Source organism: Onychostoma macrolepis, chromosome 20 (genome assembly GCF_012432095.1).
Source record: "Onychostoma macrolepis isolate SWU-2019 chromosome 20, ASM1243209v1, whole genome shotgun sequence".
In the NCBI taxonomy this organism is placed as follows: Eukaryota; Metazoa; Chordata; class Actinopteri; order Cypriniformes; family Cyprinidae; genus Onychostoma; species Onychostoma macrolepis.
Window position 1 is genome coordinate 5,507,803 of NC_081174.1, and position 16,927 is coordinate 5,524,729.

Below are 16,927 nucleotides of genomic sequence, written 5' to 3' on the forward strand. Positions count from 1 at the left end.
GCCGTGAACTGGTTCATCCAATTTCTTAAAAACAACCATATCAAAAGAACTGATTCTTTTGTGAGCCAAACCGGACTATTTACTTGAGACTATTGATTATAGGCAATAATGTTGTAAATAATGTTCATTTTCTTGCACAGACTGATCATTTCGCTTCATAATACCTCAATATAATGCTAGGAGCTACAGGTGTTCATTTTATATCGCCTAATATGCTTTTGTGACTTTTAAAGTGACGGAAGCATTTGACTTTATGACATTTTATTAATCATCACGGTTTCAGCTAAATAATTGTTTACTGTTCTAATGAAAAAAAAAAAAAAAGAGTCATTTTCATCTTTTTTTTGTCTGTCAGGAAAACAAACCAAAAATACTGATTACTCATCTTTCACTAATGGGCGTGTACAATTTTTTTTCTCCAGTCAAATTCTATTTAGAATGAGAATGTTCCACACATTTAATAATAACACAGCTGGAGTTCTCATGACATGTGCACTGAAGTCACTGTGCCACCGTATTCCCACACATTCTACAGTCTTAATTAGAGATCATTTGAGTTAAATGTGTGTGAGTTAAAACAGTACTTGCTGTTTTAATTGGAAATATGTAAACAGAGAAAACTGAACTTGGCATGCCATTTCATGGGTTTTTAACAGTATTGCTTGAGGTTGGAGGTTTAAGCAGTTTTAAGATGCTCCTGTGAAATTTAATTTAATAACACTTAGGCTTAATAAAGACTTAAAGGGATAGTTCACCCAAAAATGAAAATTCTGTCATCGTTTACTCACCCTCAAGTAGTTCCAAACCTGTATGAATGTCTTTGTTCTGCTGAACACAAAGGAAGATATTCTGAAGAATGTGGGAAACAGAGCAGTTCTGGGGCACCATTGACTTCCATAGTATTTTTTTTTTCCTACTATGGAAGTCAATGTTGCCCCAAAACAGCCTGGTTACAAACTTTCTTCAAAATATCTTCCTTTGTGTTCGGCAGAACAAAGAAATTTGGAACTACTTGAGGGTGAGTAAAAGAGCTATACTAAGATTATAAGGGTAATCATTTTCTAATGCTTTCGTTTTAAGTCCTGTATGTGATATGAAACTAGAAGAGTAAGCTTGCAAAGCAGCTTGGGTGAACTATGTACAAATGTAAATGATTATACTAATTGTGTATACTTAACAGGTAACCGTAAACGTAAGAGTTTAGGTCTTACAATATTACTGAAGTTGTAGCTAATTACCCCCGTGGTAAGTGCCTTAATCACCTCAGAGCAATAAAACAACAGTATCGCATGTGAGTGTGGTCCTGAGTGAAGGTCCCGTGTTAATTGCTTTTACAAGTAAATCGTGTGTATGGATTTTGGATTTGCTGATGGTCTTTGTTTTCTCGTGCCGTGGAAGGGCTCACAAAAAGAAATCAATGCGATCACCCTATTCAAGCCCTAAAAACCCACATGAGCTGACTGTTTGATTACTGTAATGAAATGGCATGTTAAGCCTGGCTTTAGCTGCACTTCAGCAGCACCAGGATTTCAGATGAAAGGACGGTAGTATTGTGCTGAACACAGGCTGTCCTGACTCCTGACTCCTGACTCTCAGTTTTGAAGTGACAAATGAAAATGCTTCCTGATGGGTTGGCTAGCTTTTGTCTGCGCAATTGCTTTTAATATGGCAATGGTTTGTAAGTACAGAGTGACCTAACAGTGTTTAAAACATCAGCGATTATTTGACAGTGTATCGTGCCTGCTGTCTTAGGTTTATGAAGACTGTTAAGTCACATTTCACCCCAAAAAAAAAACAAATGTGAAAATTTCATTGTGAAAATTAAGCAGATTCCTCAAAAAAAAAAAAAAACTCCTATTAAGGTTGATTCTAAGGTCTTTTGCCTCACATTAAACATGAGCTTATTAATGCAGTTCAATCAGTCTACTGTTTTATCAATCAAGTTTAATGGTGCAACACAAATATATTTAGTATATAAGTTATATGTGCATGAGCTGTAATGTTACTCCTTTACATTGCAGCTAGGCTAATTTATAACTTATGCACATATTAATACAAAATTTGATGTAGAAACAATTTTTATTTGACTAACACTAGCACATTGAATTAAATGTGCAATAGTATTTTATTATAAAACATGATCCAATAATCTAAACCCAACCCAAAAATGACAGAGTGCTAAATAAATGAATTAATAGTTGAAATAATTAAATCAAGGTTGAATCGTCACAGCATTTTCTTGACAGGTTTGATCAGATTTCCACCCTAAAAAACTCTTCATGGCTTGTGCGCAGCATGGTGTTCTACTTTGAGCTTGTCCGATCAATGAAATGAATTTTATCATGGTTAAATCCCCTGGGGTCAATGTGTGTGGCCTGGATTCAATATGTGGTGCAATGTCATTTAATAAGACGGTCAAGTTGAGCGCATAGATGTTCGGAGAGTGTATCTTGATTCCATGGGGATTCCTCAGACCTGCTAATAGCCGTATAGGAAGGTGATAAGTGAGAGAAGTGGGACCTGTGGAGGTATTTGCTGAGACATTGGCTAGTGGTAAGGCAAACAGAGAGTGGATGGGTTGGAGAGTGTGTGTGTGTGTGTGTGTGTGTGCGCGCATGAGGTTCCTCCTTAAGAGGTCTCATCAATCAGTCGAGCCGTTGGCCGTCCCAATGCACAGATGGTGCTGCAGTAATCATCAGAGACAGGTTCATATTTCATGGCAATGTTCGATCCCAAGCTGTGTTGCACAACTGCTCACAACTCTATGGTTTCAAGAGTTGAAGCCTTTAAACAGACAGGAAGTAGTGCTACATTGCTAGCATATTCATATTGTAATTCAGATTTCAAAAGTAAAACAAGATTCTGTGAAGCACTGTCCAACAAGTGTCCTGTTGATCATCATGCACTTTTGTCTTTTTCCAAATAATAGAGTGCTCTGTTCTTAATTCCAAAATGCGGATGAGAATTGGAATTTTTGACACAGGTTCCCTCTGGAATTTCAAAATAGTTTTTACAATTACAGTTTGCAGTGACAAATAAAATAGGTCTGTGGTTAACTTTCTGTTTTGTATGGAAGCCCGTTTGCATGATACAAACTCACAATTCTGACTTTTCTTCGCAATTGCGAGTTAAAAAGTCATAATTCTGAGATAAAGTCGCAATTCTGAGAAATAAAGTCAGAACTGCGAGATATAAACTCGCAATTCTGAGAACATATCAGTCTTTTTTTTTTTTTCCTCAAAACTGGACTTTAACTCGCAATTGCGAGTTTGTATCATGCAACTCTGAAAAAAAAAGTCAGAATTATGAGATAAAAAGTCGCAATAACCCTTTTTTTTTTTTTTTTTTTTAATTCCGTGGCGGTAACGTGCTTCCATAGTTTTGAAACATTCCTACCACAAATATGAATTTTGAAACCATTGTTTGGTTAAAAAAAACATACTTTGCTAATAAGGACTACAAATACCATAGAAGTTTATGTACTTGACAAATTAGACAAATCAAAATTGTAGAAATTACATTTTATATAAAGTAAAAATAGGAATTATTCATTTTGGAACATGTTTTAAGAAAGTAATTGAGACAATGTTGAGTTAATGTTTATGTTTGTGTTCAACAGTCATGAATTCCATATGCCTAAACTCGCCTAAAATGCCTAAAATTTTACCATGGTAACTAGTGTTTCCATCAAAATGTCACAGTTATTGGAATTTCTGTTGCTCTTTCCCTATTTTCTGTTTATTAATTTAATTATTAATATAAGAGTAGTAGTTATTAGGGGTTCAAGCACATAGTGCTGAAACAGTGTTGTAATTGTAAGGATTTTTATTATTGTTCTTCCCTAAAACAGACCGAACCGTAAGGCGTAGAGAGCTGAAACTTGGTCAGATGGTAGTAGTACTGCTCGCTGCTGAGATCCAAAGACTCGCCCCAATCGGCCCATGGGGGCACTACAGCGCTAAAAACTACATTTTCAGACATTTTTGGCCATAGCTCATAAACCATTTGTAGTAGACTCAGGTGTCTTATATCTTTGGAATCCTTGGGTCAAAACAAACAAATCTGTTTCCAGCAACAAAAAAAATCTGTCGGAAGTCCATTTTGGATTTTCTGAAAAATCTACTTTTTTGAACTCCTCATTGGCCATGTGTCCGATTCACTTGACATTGAAGTAGGCAGGGCCACTTTTACTAAAAAGGATGTAACTCTTGAATGGAATGAGATATTTTCGCCAAACTCAGAACACATGTGAATGAGCTCAATCTTTGGCCAAATGACAAAAATTGGGGAGTCTGACCTCTTGGTGGCACTATAACAGGAAAAAACATGAAAATGGTTGTAACTAGATGTAATTACTATTTTTTCCAAAAAGGATAAATCATTAAATAATATTTATAGTGATTTGATTTATGATTTTTCAGCCTTTTTGGGTAATATCATCTCAAAATATCTATAATTGCTCAAGCTTCTTAAAATGCTTGAACCCCGGTAATTGCTGCTTGCAGCTATATTTATTATTATTGTTTTATTGTTCCTAATTTAATACACATACTTGGTTATTTGAGGGGGTTGTTTTTTTTTAAATTTACTGTTATTGTAAATGATCTATTTTAGGTCATATCAATTCAATGAAAACACAGCAACTACAGTTATTAGGGAAACTATGGGTGTTTTATGCCCATATATTTCGAGCTCCATCTGTTCAGAGACTCCAGGGAGATAAACGAAGACAGGCAATCTTGTTGTATCTAGCATGTGAGTTATTGTGTAACTTTTGAATGGATGTGGGAACCTGGATATCATTGGCTAATGGGATTCCCATGATAACATAAACTTGGTCTCTGATTTCAGTTAAAAATTCTGCCAAATTAAACTTAAGCAGCAAATGTCTGCATCTCTTATGGCATCCTACAGCTTTAGAAATACAATTAGGGCTGTACAAGTAAAAACAAAATTCCTGGTGTAGTTATTAAACCACAAAATCATATCTAGGAAGCAACTTTAAATTATTTATCCAAATGTCTGTCATATTGCAATTCAAATCAGTTTTTTAAATGCAGCGCTAGAAGTAATTTGGCAGTTATCTGAGTTGATGTGTTATGACTGATACGTGGTGTTTTAGTTTATCCTGATAGATTAGGTTTAATCCTAGCAGGTTCAATTTGGCAAGTTTGATGTGGCATATGCCAGTAATGGCTGAGCTTGTTAAGGATGCAGATTATAAGGATGCCGTTTTTCACACAGATTTTTAAAAAAGTGTGAAAAAGTAATTGAAATTTTAAAGTCCACTTAGTTATTTTTCATAAAAGAATCTCTTTTTATCTGTCTGTTTTTTTTTTTTTTACTGTCTGTGGACGTATGTTCCTCAGATACCTCATGAGGGATGTTTCACCTTATGTCAATGGGTTGTAAAATCACAGAACCCAGTTTAAGAATGAGGGCAGCGACCCAATGAGGGTCAAAGTGAACCTGTTAAACTAGCTCAGCCAGCTCTCAATCATTTGCCAAGCCCGCAGATTGCATCTTAGTGTGATGACGCTGTATAACATTCATGGAATTTCAGATTTTAAACTTTAATTTGTTGACCAGATCATTTTCATCTTTTTATTCTTTTATACTATTATTTTTAATTCTTCCTGGAAGGCTATGTTACTGCAGATTTTAGGTTTAACTGGAATTAAACACACATGATCAAGGTCTTGAGGATCACTAGAAACTTCCAGCCAGGTGTGTTGGACCTAAACTTTGCAAGAATGTGGTCTACCAGGAACAAGATTGGACACCCCTTAAATATGCCATATAATTTGGCAGAGTTCTTTAGTCAGGCTTGTTTCTTTTCTTTAATATATTATACAAGTTTAAAGGGTGTGCCACTCTGCTGACCAGCGTAGGAAGTGTTGATTCTTTAAAACTTGTTTTTCTGGTATGCACAAGATGAATGAATCACAACATGGTATTCTTCAACAAGACTTCCTATGTGTGTTGTCAGAGCATGCAGGACATTAATGAATCCATGGCATATTTAAAGGGCAAAGAAAATGCAACAAGAAACCATATTCTACACTTTATATGTGGCTTGGCAACAGTGTCAGGTCTTGTCTGTCTTGGTTGTTTGGCTCTCTCTCAGCTGGCTTTAGTCAGACAGAAAGGCCGTCTGTCACGAAATCCCACATTCCTTATTAAACAATAGTGAGTCCTTTCTCAACAACCTGAATAACGAGACATGAGTAAGACTCGCTCATTGAACTCCACGTGAGACTATACAAACTGAGATAAGACAAGCGAGCGTATAGTTTGAATAACTATTGGTCTGTAAATTCTGTGAAACTCGTCATCTTGAGTTGAGTCCAGTCCTTGAGTTGGCAACACTGAGTGCTGAGTTTTCAGATTTTATTTGTAGGTTTATAAAAAAAATTAAAACAAGTGGTTTTATCAAGCTTTTTTATTAGCTGTAGCACTGGCAGCATGCTGTGCTTCAGCTGTTAAACCATTGACATACAATTTATAGAAAAAGAATTGTCATTTGCTCACCCTGCTGTCCCAAATGTATTTTCTTTCCTCAGTTGAACACAGACAGAGATGAGAAAAATAATCTGTCATCTCTGAATTAATATCATGTATTATGTAATAAAGTGTGTGTTCCCACAAAGTTGACACCGTCTGACAGTTGGAAGAGATTATTTATAGTTTAAAATACCACAAAACCAGTCTTAAGTCGCTGGGGTATATTTGTAGCAATAGCCAAAAATATATTGTATGGGTCAAAATTATCCATTTTTATTTTATGCCAAAAATCATTAGGATATTAAAGGTGCTGTATGTAGGATTGACACCTAGCGGTTGAACTAGGTATTGTAGTTCAAATTCAAAATATTGGAGACGTTTTTTTTCACCCAGCCCCTCCTCCTCAGACTTGACGCACATGCAGGTTGCCAGATTAACGACACCAACAGGAACGAGCGCACAGGCCGATGAATGAAATTAAATACGCTGTGTTTTCTGCCAACTGGCAACCCACGGTGCCGAAATACAATTGGGTAAACTGGCAGTGGGCGGGTTTCACAAACCATAACAAACACAGACATTCCGGCCTGAATGCACATTTTCAAAGGAGAATAACTGACTGTAGAATTGTTTTTCAGATAAACAAGTATGTTAACTTGGCATGTTTCTTAAATATCTGCAAACATTATGGCATTTTTATGCTTTAGTAGAGTCAAAATCCTACATACAGCATACATACTGCAGCAAAGATCATGTTCCATGAAGATATTTAGTGAATTTCCTACCGTAAATATATCAAAACTTAATTTTTGATTAGTAATATGCATTGCTAAGAACTTCATTTGGACAACTTTAAAGGTGATTTTCTCAATATTTAGATTTTTTGCACCCTCAGATTCCAGATTTTCAAATAGTTGTATCTCAGCCAAATATTGTCCGATCCTAACAAACCATACATCAATGCAAAGCTTATTCCGCTTTCAGATGATGTAGAAATCTCAATTTCAAAAAAAAATTTTGACCCTGGTTTTGTGGTCCAGGGTCACATTTCTTTTCAGAAGACATTGATTGAGGAAATTTTAATCAGCGTTGTTTACGTTCAGCATGCGCATGTTTTTTACTGAATGTAAACAACGCTGATTCCAGGGTAATACTGGTAACACCAACTACCTCAGCAAAAATAAGCTGGAGTTTTATGCATTCCCCCGTGTTCATGTTCATTTTGTGTGGTTTTTGAAACGTCAACTTTGATTATGCATTATGACGTTTGTCCAACTTGTATTATGGACTCACAGAGATTTTTCTAGAAATCTTTGTTTGTGGTCATGAGGAGAAAGAAAGTCATACACATCTTTGGGACAGCATGAGAGTGAGTAAATGAGACTTAAAAGTCTCATTTACTCAATGTTTAAAATATTTAAACTTAAAAAAAAAAAGACCCCAAGTGTTCTGTTCCAATCAAGTTGTATTTGAACACAAGAACATGTCCTCTTCTCCTGTCCCTATAGAAATGTGTCTAATCGCAAGTAAAGGTGAACCCAAACCAGCCTTATAATTCTTTTTCAGGGCTTCCTAAAGACCAACTAGCCATTCAGGCTACACACCGCTTATCGATTGTGGAAATAGTTTTGCACATACCTATTTTTTACCACCTCCACAAGCAGTGTTTATCACTGGAGCTTGTAGAGCCATTCGTAGCATTAATTTAGGCTTTGTCCAGGTGGGAATGCATTGATCATCCATTTATTTATTGCTGCCTAATGAAATGCTGTGTAATGAAGTTGTTAATGAAGCCACCAGGTGGCACATTGGCAGGGCACTAGCTGCTCCAAAGAACACAATCAGCAATCCAATTCTGTTGACGCAAACTGTGACCTTCATATTGTGTCAGGCAAAACTTAACTAAAGTGTCCCCAATGTCATCACAGGCCAATTTGGAGGGAGATTTTCCTGTGAGCGTCAGCCGTTTCTGCAATCTGCCAGGAGAGGGTATTCTCTAAACAAATTCACACAGTGTGTCTCAGTCTTTCACCTTTGACATTTTGTCCCAGTGTCCCATATGTTATTCTGATGACTTTGTCCAATTTGTGGCATGTAATTGTTGGACCTTTTTTCATAACATCTGTATTATTTTCTCGATGCAAAATTTTGCCTTCATGAAATCAGTCATAAGTATCCTTTTTTTCGACCCACATACATAACGTAATTCCTAAACAATGTTTATCACGTAAATATTGAGATAATAAAAATGAGATTGAAGGAATAACTTGAATGCTTTTGTGTTCTCTTGCAAAACTTTTACATTCTCCTGAGAAAGTTTGTGTTTGCTTGTAAAACATTTGTGTTGGAAATAAGATGAGGTCGGAGGGGAAAACTATTTGAGTGCTTTTGCAAGTGGACACAAAGTGTTTTGGGGCTCACAATAGTTTTGCGAGAGAATGCCAAGATATTTTGGAGGAACGCAGTGTCTTTCCGTGAGAATGTAAAAGTGTTGAATTATAATTTTTCTCCAAATCTTACATTTTTCTATCACCATGTCCGCTTGGGGCCGGTGTCCTGCAGAGTTTAGCTCCAACTTGCTTCAACACACCTGCCTGGAAGTTTCTAGCATGCCTAAGACCTTGATAAGCTGGTTCAGGTGTGTTTAATCGAGGTTGGAGCTGAACTCTGCAGGACGCCAGCCCTCCAGGAGCAGGATTGGACACCCCTGCCTTAGAGGCTCCATACCTAAAATCCCCAAAACATATCTTCATATTCCCTCTTGCTTTTGGAAAGAACTGGGGACTACCTTTTCATGGCTATAAAGAAGTGGACCATCTCGAAGTGCACTTGACATTTCTGCAGGCAAAAGGAAAACCTTCTGAGCTGGGTTAAAATGGCCTGTCCTGTAGACATTTACTCCTGATGGGGGGTTTTCTGGCACATCATTCGGACGGGACTCTAATCCTGTTGGCATCCCGGTCGTCATGTGAGGACAGGATTGGAGGAGTGTGTGTCCTCACCAGTTCAACACTGGTCTTATTTTAGCAAATCATGGGATCTGGAAATTTGCAGCGCTTTCTGCAGAATTGTGGAACCGCTGAATTGTTGAAAATTAATGCCCACCTTGCAATTCGGCCATGACGCAAATGGTTTTCTTCCCTAAAATATTATCTTACCTTAATGCTTAAGCATCCTGCTTAGAAACAGGCCAAGCCACTGTTTATAGTTTGGAAAATTTATAAATTGGTTGTCATCAAATTTTCTTGACCACTGTCTTGCTGTGGTTTTTGCTGAATTCAGTCTCCAGCAGTCTGAAGAGCTTATCTAAAAGCCAAGTGCTTTTACAAAGTGTATTCATGAAGGAACAGCATCTCTGAATGATTATGTTCTTAAGCTACAGTGTTCGCTTCTGCTCTTGAGTGCTTTTAGCCATGCAGCAACATTCCAGGAGCATTCCACACTTAAGGAGTTGTGAGACAGACAGACCTTTATAAATAAACTAAAGAGAAGATATATAAATCTATCCTTTTTGTCTTGCAAGGAACATCCATATCATAGATGATGCTGTTTATTATCAGCTATTAACTCAATAAGTTGATTCTGTCCTCTTTGCAGTAAGGTTCGCTTAAATCTCTGAAAAAAATGATACCATAAGTATTTTCCTCATCAATATTTTCTATGGTTTGTTTGTTCATTCTGTTTTTGATGACAATTTTTGTGCTTGTAAAATCACTTTGCATGAGCATTTAAAAAAAAAAAAAAAGATTTAACTTGTAAGAAATGGCGACCAGTCAGAGGACCAAAGATATTTGCTTTTCTTATATTTTGAGATTTTAACCTTAAATATTGCTGTTAATTTTAAATAAGACAATTGAAATGTTGTACCAACTGTGCATTTAATTAATGCTTTGAATAAAATGTGAAGTAAAAAACATGTATATAAAAACTTTTATTATACATCTAATATATATGTGCAAAAGAGAAGTACAAACAAATCTGCAATCAAGTAATCAGAAGTCTGTATTTATTTTTATTTATTTATTTTTTTTCAAACAGCTTTAGTCAAGTAGCTTACAGACCAGATAAAGATCTGAGCAGATTAAGCTCTAGATGCATTTCTGGAATAAAGCGAAACCCTCCAGCATCAGTCTCCTGTTGCTAGGATACCATTTTTTGTGTTTTTGGAGTGTGCACTATCCTCTTCTGTGGTATTGTCACTTTGCTATTTTTTTTACTTCAAAGGAGGTCAAAGCTCGTTTCAAAAACGCCATCAGTCCCCATTCACCAATGAATGAATAGAACAACAGTTGTCTCTCAAACGAAAGTACATGTCTTGCTAGAAACAAGCCTGAAAACAACACTGCAGCACACATCAGATGTCTTTTCTCAGAAACTGTCCTTACACCAGGGACACTGTCCCTGCTGTTCGGAATACTAGGAATGAGGATGTTACGCAACCCATGCTAATTGGGAAAATCGTGAATCCGGTGGAAGATATCACCACTGGTTGAGCTGAGTTTTTTTCTTCACCACAGATGTGTCAGTCAGGACTCTGCAAAAACTGCACTGAAGCCGTTTCCATCAGATGAAGTCAGAGCTTGCCTGAGATCTCCGCATTGCGGTTTCATCTCTGGCTCCATCAGTGCCCGGTGGGACCGGTGAACTCTCGGGGGTCAGAGATTATACAGGACACTGGTTCAGTGGTACTGAGATGGGCGAGAATGCATTTGAATATGACCCCAGGTTTCTGCGGGAACTCTTGAAATGTCACATGGATGAGCCATGCAAAATTCACACTTCTGCTATCCCACAAGGAGACCACAGAAGCATTAGTCATACTACTGCATGCACTTTTATGTTCCGATAGACCTTCAGCCCTTATGGAAAGACATGGCTTGAAGAGCGAAGCTGGCATGGCTGTGGTTCGTAATGTTGAAGTAATGTTTTTCCAGGGTCAGTTGCATAATGCGGGAAGATAATAACAAGGAGACCTGACCATAGAAGCATAAACATGGGCGCCGTTAAATATGCCCAAACCAAGGCCATAGGTTTATGATTGTTTTGTAACATAGACTTTAATACTTCATTGTAGAAAAATGTTTATGACTTCGAACTCTTTGAAAAGACTGTGGATTGTGTAAAAGACGCACCCTCTAAATAAAACTGAATTGACATAAGCCAGCATGGATTCAGCACTTGCAGAATCCAGCAGAAAACGGACCTGTAGTTTTTGCTTTCAGGCAGATGATTTCTTGAGTGTACATGATTGAGTTTTTATAATTGCCATGTTAAATGAAAGGCAGTGCCTGCTTGTTCAGATCTTATGTGGTACGTTAGATATAGTATATCATGCAGACTGATTAAATGTATGCATTTGATATTTAGTTGTCTATGATTTAAGTGTCCACAAGCATCCACATATTTTTAGGACCATGGTCTTGCACACCTTACAGCCTTTTACAATCGTCTAATGAGCTGCTAGTCTTCTGAAGTATAGCTTTCAGATTGTCTCAACTGAACTCATTCAGAAGGTGTCAAGTTGTACTCTCAGTTCCTCTGCAAAATATGAATTATTTACTTTTCTACTTTTTCCATTTGTGAAAGTTTTTTTCTTTCTTTCTCTAAATATCTTTCATACACCACACTGCCAAGCGATATGAGAACAGTGGTAGAACTTGAATATTCCCCAGTTGCCTTGTTAACTTTCCTGTGAAACATCTTCAGTCCACTGCAAGCACCATACATTATAAATAGCACTTATAATAACTGTTATATAAACCACAGTAGACACCAAAATGCTCTGAATTGTTTTGGCTAAGAACAAGGCTTAAAAAAAACATATTTGTACAGGTTCACACTTGTTCTGACATCTTCATGTCAAATTCCTGTGAGCTGTTGAGAAGTCAATTCAGGTTTTTTTTTTTTTTGTCTTCTTTTTGTGTCTCGTGTTTCTCTTCTTTTTTTTTTCTTTTTTCCTGAGACTATTGGCATCTGCTTAGGCTGAGAAAGGGAAAAGTCTCATTCTTAAATTAAACAGAGATTTAGAAATATAGTCTATAAACCTGAATTATGTTGAGACTAGGATTAGTCAGTGTCAATGAATTCTATTCTTATGAAGTGTATTAATCTATTTTTATGTACAGAAAAAGAAGACGTTGGAATATGCCTAGTTGGTTTTCAGCAGTTGAAAACTGAATATTTAATTAGCGTTTAATATGATTGTTTATTCACACTTGAATGAGGTGGGTGGAGATCATCACAATGCTTCACATGATCATTTTTGAGGACTCAATAGAAAATGCTGTCTGACCTAATATGATTTAAAATTGAATTGCTGTTTTCTCATATTATTATTATTTTACATAAAACAAAAAATTGAAGGATCAAAATCTCCTGAAGCCATAATTTTGTGAGGAATAGACAAACATTTATTTTCATATTGCATAACTGGTAATGGAAGAGATTTTCACTTATTTAATTGTAGGCAAATCCCACATTGTCAATAATCTCTTTGTATGTAATGAAAATATGTTGAATTGATTTTGATGGAGACAACAGTTGTGCTAATCTACCAAATAAAAATTCACAATTTCCAGTAAATATCTCATGAGCAAACTCTCTATCTCACCTCAAACTCTAAGATCGTGGTTCGTGGCTCGTGGCTTGTGGCTCATATGGAGTCTGTGGGTCTTTTTGACTTACTGCATTGCGTCCACATTGTAAAATATTTAGTTTTTTCTCCAGCGACCTCTGTAATGTTAGTGGTCCATGGCGGAGGAGTAGAAATTTGTACTTGCCCAGAAACAACACAGATAATTGAAGTTCATGTCTTCCTAGATAAACACATTGGCATCTTTGGTTACATAAGGGTTCCTCTTGCCAGAGGTGAGATCACACCATTCACCCGGCTTAGAGGATGCACTGAAATTCTGAGGCTTGTGGTGTCAACGTTACTTAAAACTGTGTGGAATCCGCTAGAATTGTACCACAGGCGCAGGCGCTCTGCCTGCCACCCACCAGCTTAAATACTCCAGCCTGCCCTGTGTGTGTGTGTGTGTGTGTGTGTCTGCTTTCAAGAGAATTAAAAGTGGAAGGCAAGTCTACACGTGATCTACATGTGAGGCAGGTGACTTTTTTGAATGCACAGTTTTCATAATTACTATGTTCAACGAATGACAATGTCTGGTTGGTCACACCTTATGTGATTCGTTAGAACTAGTGATATACTGATATGTCATCAGGCTGATTCATCGACCAATATTTAGCCGTTTTGAGGTTATTAATCCCATCACGTTCTCTAATTAAATGTCAAATTATTCTGAACATATTATGCTTATAATCATTTTTGAATAAAAATGTTGTATTACATTTGATAATTCCACTATAAAAGCATGCCAAAATGATCCTGGTTATTATTACAGTTATTGTTTCACTCTAAAAAAAATGGTGCTGTATAGCACTAAAAGTGGTTCTTTGGCTCGTAATCACAGGGGAACGCCTCGGTTACGTATGTTAACCCTCATTCCCTGATGGAGGGAACGGAGACGTTATGTTGTGACGACATAGGGGATTTACTTGGAAGCCCCAATCATCTCTGACTTCAGAGAAAACACCAATGAATATTGGCTAGTGGATTTTGCATACCTGCGCCACTCCCCATGCACACGGGTATAAAAAGGTGTCAGGTGCATCCACTCATTAGGTTTTATGCTGAGGAGCCGAGACGCGTCCCTGGCAACCAGCAATGGTTCGAGATTGTGGCATGGGGACATAACGTCTCCGTTCCCTCCATCAGGGAATGAGGGTTACATACGTAACCGAGACGTTCCCTATCTGTCGGTCACAACGAGTTATGTTGTGATGACATAGGGGTCCTATGGAAAGCGCCACAACCTGAACCCCGTCACAACCTTGTGGCATGCAGATGCTGACAAGCGAGTGCGTGACAGACAAATGCCATGCGAAAGGTCGTTACCTTCCCATCGCCCCAGCGCAAATTCGCTAACCTTGGTGCTCGCAGGGACCACTGAGTACATCGCTGCTGGAAATAGCCAAGCCGACCCTCTTGATGGAAGTGAGAGCGGTCAGGAGCGCTGTCTTAGCAGACAGGAACTTAAGCTCAACTGAGTCCAGCGGCTCAAAGGGACCCCTCTGGAGCCCAGCCAGGACAATAGAGAGATCCCAGGAGGGCAGCAGGGATGATCTAGGAAGATTTAACCTTCTAGCACTCCTCAGGAACCTAACGATGAGATCGTGCTTTCCCAGGGACCGGCTGTCCACTGCGTAGCGATGTGCTGCGACAGCAGCCATATACACTTTCAAGGTGGAGGGTGATAGCCTACGCTCAGCTCTAGCCTGAGTGATCGTGTTAACCACTGCTGGTGACGGATCAGCTAAGTCTGCCACGTCCCGTCCAGGAGCCACACATGGAGTTCCCAGAGATCTGGACGTGGGTGCCAAATGGGGCCGGGCCCCTGAGAAAGGAGGTCCTTCCTCAGAGGGATGCGCCAGGAGGGGCTGTCACGAGGAGCGTGAGCTCCGAAAGCCAGGTCAGGGTGGGCCAATAAGGCGCAACCAGCAAGACTTGCTCCTTATCCTCCCTGACCTTGCACAGTGTCTGTGCGAGAAGGCTCACTGGAGGAAATGCATACTTGCGAAGAGCCCGAGGCCAGCTGTGTGCCAGTGCGTCCATGCCGAGGGGTGCCTCGGTCAGGGAGCAATACAGCTGGCAGTGGGAGGACTTGCGGGAAGCCAACAGGTCTACCTGGGCTTCCCCGCATCGTCGGTGGAAGTCGCCATTCTCCGGGGAAATTGAGCTGTCGTGAGAGCGCGTTGGCTGCATGATTGAGCTCCCCCGGAATATGGACAGCATGCTGCGACTTGAGCCACGTCTGACTCCAGAGGAGGAGATGGTAGGCGAGCTGTGACATGCGACGTGGTCGTAGACCTCCCTACCGGTTGATGTACGAAATGGTCGCAGTGTTTGCCATGCGGGCCAACACGTGCTAGCCAAGCAGCAGCGGCCGGACCGCCGCAAGGCTAGTAGCACTGCCAGCAACTCGAGGCAGTTGACATGCCAAAGCAGTCGAGGTCCTGACCAGAACCCCAAGGCTGCCTGCCCGTTGCATGTAGCGCACCAGCCCGCACTGGAGGCATCCATCGTGACAACGACATGCCGAGACACTTGTTCTAAGGGCACTCCGACCCGTAGAAAGACAAGGTCTGTCCAGGGGCTGCATGAGTGGCAACACGTCGGCGTGACAGTCACGCGAACTATATCACGGTGCCATGCCCATCTCGGGACTCGGGAGTGTAACCAGTGCTGAAGTGGTCTCATATAAAGCAATCCAAGCAGCAAGGCTGCAGATGCCATATGCCCCAGGAGTCTCTGAAAAGGGTTTCAGTGGTACCACCGTCCTGCCTCTGAAGGAACTCAGGCAGTTCAGCACGGACTGGGCACGCTCGTTGGTGAGACGCGCCACCAAACTCACCGAGTCTAACTCCATACTGAGAAAAGAGTTCCTCTGCAAGAGGGAGAGCTTGCTCTTTTCCCAGTTTACCTGAAGCCCCAACTGGCTGAGTGCTGAAGCACTGGGTCCCTGTGATCACACAACTGTTCTTGCACGTGGGACATGCTTGAGATAGTTGAGGATCCTGATGCCCACTTCCCGTAGCGGGGCAAGGGCGCCCTCCGTGCCTTCACAAAGACACGGGGGGGGACAGGGACAGCCCGAAGGGGAGGACCCTGTACTGCCATGCCCGACCCTCGAACGCAAACCGTAGGAACGGTCTGTGTCGCGGAAGGATTGAAACATGAAAGTAAGCGTCCTTCAGGTCGATCGCTGCAAACCAATCCTGGGGCTGGATGCATTTGATTGTTCGTCAGCATCTTGAACGGGAGCCTGTGCAGGGCCCGGTTCAAGACTCGCTGGTCCAGGATTGGTCGAAGACCACCGCCTTTCCTGGGTACGATGAAGTAAGGGCTGTAAAACCCTTGCCTCATCTCGGCTGGAGGGATCGGCTTGATTGCATCCTTTGCCAGGAGGGCAGCAATCTCCTCGCGCAAGACCAGGAGCGTTCCGAGCTACCACCGAAGTCTCGAGAACGCCGCTGAACTTGGGAGGTCGCCTGGCGATCTGAATCGCGTAGCCGAGTCAAATCGAGCGCGTGAGCCAACGAGACGGGCTGGGCAGCGCGAGCCACGCCACCAGACGCCGTGCAAGTGGCTCCCACGATCGACGTACCCATGGTGGTGCAGCGAAGGGAAGTAGAGCTGGATGGTACAGAAGGCTGTGCGTTCTGAGGCATCTTTGCAGAACTCCCTGGGTCCCAGGGGGGACTGGCTTGAGGTGCGAGGGGAGGCACTGCGTCCCCTGAACTGCACTCTCTTGGCCGCTGGCAAGATGGGTCGTGGGCGAGAGTGAGGAGGCAACGTGTCACA

General features: G+C 40.3%; 1 protein-coding gene across 3 annotated transcripts in view; it reads left to right on the forward strand.

The window, feature by feature from the left end:
- Window positions 1–16,927, forward strand: part of ccdc85cb (coiled-coil domain containing 85C, b) — a 47,581-nt gene that overhangs the window by 2,144 nt on the left and 28,510 nt on the right. The gene's annotated exons all lie outside the window — the stretch shown is intronic.